The sequence below is a fragment of the Dipodomys spectabilis genome, unplaced genomic scaffold (genome assembly GCF_019054845.1).
Source record: "Dipodomys spectabilis isolate Male_0828 unplaced genomic scaffold, ASM1905484v1 ptg000228l, whole genome shotgun sequence".
Classification (NCBI taxonomy): Eukaryota; Metazoa; Chordata; class Mammalia; order Rodentia; family Heteromyidae; genus Dipodomys; species Dipodomys spectabilis.
The window spans coordinates 7,530,379-7,535,192 of NW_024870905.1; the positions used below are offsets into that span (position 1 = coordinate 7,530,379).

Below are 4,814 nucleotides of genomic sequence, written 5' to 3' on the forward strand. Positions count from 1 at the left end.
TAAATTTCGTTTTGGTCTGATGAAAATAATCGCCTTACTACAGTGCAGAGACTACTTTCCAAAAGGCCACTCATGTGAATACTAGGGATGACAATGAGTATACCCCTCTACATCGAGAAGCCTACAGTGGAAACTTAGACATTGTCCATGAGTTGGTGGCTCAAGGCAGATATTCATGTAATAACTGTGAATGGCTGGACACCCATGCACAGTACTTATACATGGAATAATACCAGAGTGGCTTCTTTATTTCATCATGATGCAGATACCAATGGCCAAACTAAAGGCCTCTTGACCCCCTTGCATCTTGCTGCTGGGAATAGATATAGCAAAGATACGCTGGATCTCTTTATGGTGAATCATTATATCAAACCAGGTCTGAAGCACAACTTGGAAAAAACTGCATTTGATATTGCCAAAAGGATAAATATGTATCACTACCTCTTTGAAGTTTTGGAAAGCTGTACAAATTGTTCTCCTCAGTCCTAATGGTTCGGTTAAGTTTCTTAAATTTCAAAATTTCCAGTCCATCCTATGTGTCCATACAAAATATTTTCACAATACAAAGCAACAGCAATATCTTACTTTAAAAATTCTTGGATTCCATGATATTCTTCCAAATGAATTGCCTGACTTTGATGTCAAAATATACTTGAGTTGTTTGTATACATCTATAATGATTTCTGTAGAGTTTGTGATTTTTTAATAAGAAATAATTTTAACTGATCTGTTGAAATGAGTAGTGCAGAAACTAAAGATATTTCTGGTGCTTGTCTTAAAAAAGTATATTTTAAAATATTTAGTATTCTGTTTGTATAATGACCATAATCTATTTCATTCTCTCCTAGATATAATACTTTGAATTCGAAATTGTTTTATAATATATAGATTCATTAATAAATGTGTCCTTTCAGATTGCATTCGATATAGAAACAGTTTAAGATTCCTTTAATTCCTAGGTCCTTATATAATTTTATTTCTTTGGGATAAAATGACAATGTTATGTTATTTCAAAAGTTTTATAAAGGTTATGCTATGTAAAGGCCTTTTTAAAAAGGTGAAGATTGAATGATGTCAAACTAACTTTTGTTTCTATGAATTACATGTATTATTACACTTGTATATTTGTAATCAACATTTTAATAACTGCTTTTCATTCTTGCATCTGAAGAATGAAAAATATTCAATACTTCCCAAATTTTCATATCATCCTTGTGCAAGAGCCATGTAAATCTTTGTATTGTAATTCAGGTAGACGTGATGCTGAACCAAGTAGTATCCTGTAAATTTAAGTAATTAATGATGCAATCTTAAGACAGGCATATATCCTTGGTTGCCTATTTGTAACAAGGAAACCTTATTGTTCCCAAAATTGCCATTTATCTTATTTCTGTAAAATTCTGTTTATGGTGGAAAAAAAACTTATATTGCTTGTTTGATTGCTCACATTTGCAATTTTTTTCTATGACTATTTTAAGTCTTTTTCATTTGAAATTTGATAATACTTTGATAATACTTTATAGCTAGGTTCAAAGGTGATGACTTTTCAAGTACTTAACTGATTGAGCTTTGTGGAGCTAATGGATTCAAAGTAAGCCTTGCTTAATAGCTACTTCTAAACTTCTCCAGCTTAAAATTTCCCAAATGAAGTCTTACTGGCACAAATGTGTCCTTGACCATTTACCCTTGCTCCATGTAGGAACAGACCAACCAGAATATCTTACCCTGTCAGCATAGAATGACTTATTGGAGCAAAACTAATCTTAGTTACAAGGGATCATAGAGAGACGAACAGTTCAGACAGAACTGTTCAGACAGAAGGTATTTTTTCAAAATATAATTGTTTATTACACCTTTTCATTTCAAAAGTAGCTAAAGCCAAGAACGGGAAAAAATGTTCATATGTATGATTACCTAATGTCTTGGCATGTCTACCATCCAATCAGGCAGGAACTTACACCATTGATTTTCTATCACCAAATATATTCCATAGCTCCAGGAGAAGTCCATATGTTTCTCCTCGTTATTAGGCCTTAAATTGGTAATGTTTTAATCACAGTGTTTCCTCTTGCCTCTAGGCTGTATATCTCTGAATGGTAAAGCTTTAGCTCTAATTCTACCAAACACTGAGGTAGAGGTAATGGAATAATACTTTAAAAGAGTTGCCTTTGATACACTTACCACAACAGAACAATGCAAAACATTTTCTTACATTATATATAATTATATGTTTTATATTTATATGTGCTGATTTTATATGTCACACAGTGAATCTTATTAGAATTAATTGATAATTTGACAAATCAATTTATATTTATTCCAATAAATAGATTGGAATATAAATAATCAGGATTAGAATATATAATAGAATATAAAAAGTATCAATGCAATGTTTTCAGTATAAACTTGTGATACCTTCTAAGTGTTCTTGGTCTTCTGAATTCACATGGTAAAAAAACAATGTTGTTTTCCTCTAATCTATAAGGGATTTTACTCTGCTGCTCTGTTTATTGTTTTAACTTGCTGGTCCCAAACTGTTTTTTTTTTCCATATTTCTGAAGTATTCCTACTGATTATACTCAAATTTTGCTGATATGATGTATAAAAGGTATTATTCTTCCACAGGATCCATGGGTCCTAGGATCCCAGGTCCCAGTTATCTGCATCATCAGATAACTAGGGCTAGAGTTCTTACCTAGGCCCATGCAACATGCCAACAGAAAGTAATTGAAGACCCATCTCAAATTCTCATTTCCTATATTTCAGGGCCCCAATTCCTTGAAATGCAGGAATTAGCAGTAAGTAATAGGGAAATGAAAGGCAACTTAAAATGCAAGATGAAATCACAAAATGTGAAAGTACAGTAGTACAAACTTTCAATTTTCAGATGACCATCACATATGATTGAACAGGACCACAAATGTCACGAGATTATGTGTAATACCCCTCTCCTAATGATTAATGATTTCAGACCAGCATCAGCAGGCCAAAAAAGAGTTCCTGGAACAATAGATCCATAATTGGTCTACAAATGCTAGGAATATTTGACATAGAGGTCAAATATAATTCAGAAAAACATTAATTGAGAAGATCCTTAGTGCTTCAAAACACTGGTATTCCGTAAAACTTGGTTCTGTAGTATAGAAATTTTGTCATTGTCAAACAAATGATTACCTACATTTCATCTCCTGAAAATATGTTCCTTTTCAAATAAACTTTTTAAAATCACATTTGCCAAATAACACTTAACAAGTAGATGATATTTAGTGACGTTAGTAGTTTTTCAAGTGTAGGGAGCAAGTTAAAATAGAGTTGATTTATTTACTCAGCACTAATGCCAAACAGGTTCAACCATTCATTAAAGTGTAGAAATATTACCCCCCCCCCAAAACCATTTGTGTTTTTCATTAGGTGACTTCAAAAATTTGTTAAATAGATCAGCCTCCATATTTCAATCCAAAACATTAGCTAATAAAGTAAATTTCATGACATAATAAGTACATTTTAAAAGTCACAAATAGTTGCCTTATCATATGGTGTTTTATGTTTTCCCTATCTGTCTAACATAGTAAGAAATATGACTTTAAGTCTTTAATATGGGTACTCATCAGAGATTTGACAAACATAAAATCTGTCTTCTATTTCTATCATATTCCTCTACAGTAGTAAATTTTAGTTTTCTTCTTTTCCAAAACGTATAGGTAGTAGAAAATATTATCCCATATAAAATAAAATAATCACAAACCACTGCAAAAAGCCACTTATAAAACTGGTAGTTAGGAATACATTCTAAGACTTTTAAGGGGCTTGTAGTGAGCATGGACAGCTCATAGCTGGCAAGCTAGTCACACATGGCTGTGGGTCACGTCTCTATGAGCAGGAAGTGTGCTTCAACTACTTCTCTAGATGACACAACCAGATCTAACTGGCTCTACCCACACTAAATCTTCATGTTTTTCCTTTCAAAACTGTTTTATTTGGATGTGGAATTTATTTTCATGTCTTCATTCAATCTGTTCTGCATTGTAGTGAGCTAAATAGCTCTGTAAAATCACTCCCTCCATTCATGAAACCAATATGCTTAGCTAGGGCTTCTAAGAACGCGTTTTCTTGCCTTTTCTATTTGCTCAATTCTTTTCTGATCCCAAAACTTTTTGGCTTATGTAATAAGAGAAGTCTTCACTATCTAATGTTAATGAGGATATTATATTTTGTGCGCTACTAAGAAATGTGAAATCATTGGTTTAAAGTATCGAATCATATTTTTTTTCTGTGGTTCAGGGTTTCACGTGCAAAGACATTGTGTAAAGTATTACAAACAGAAAAGTGTAAACCCAATACCTTCTTTCATTGTTGAGGGCATTTTCTCCCTAAATATTTGGAACCAAATTATAGTTTTCAGAGAATTACTGTTTGGTAATTAAAGTCAATTCACAAATTTTGATGTCATTTTTTTAAGAACTTTGAATTTAAATTCCACTACAATCTTGTTTCACACAGTAAGAAGCTATTTCCTGGGTAAGGACAATTCTCAAGGAAACCTACAGGATTTATAGCAAGGTTTCTGAGGTTTGATTGTTTAGTGTGAAAATGAGCCATCATCACCCACATTGCTCCCTCTCAGCTAAGTCTCCATGGATTACTTTGCATGAAATCCTATTTTCCCAGGCAATTTTAAATTTTCATAATAGGCTAAGTTGTTAAAAGTTTTAACAAATAAAAATTTACCTGTTATAATTTTAAAACTCTTTTGAAATTCCTTTATTAAAACCATGAATTCACCAATCCTAACCCCACTTTTACCATCAAAAACA

General features: G+C 32.4%; 1 pseudogene; it reads right to left on the reverse strand.

The window, feature by feature from the left end:
- Window positions 1-1,175: 1,175 nt before the first annotated feature.
- LOC122123476 lies at window positions 1,176-1,272 on the reverse strand (annotated as a pseudogene).
- Between the last annotated feature and the right edge of the window lie 3,542 nt (window positions 1,273-4,814).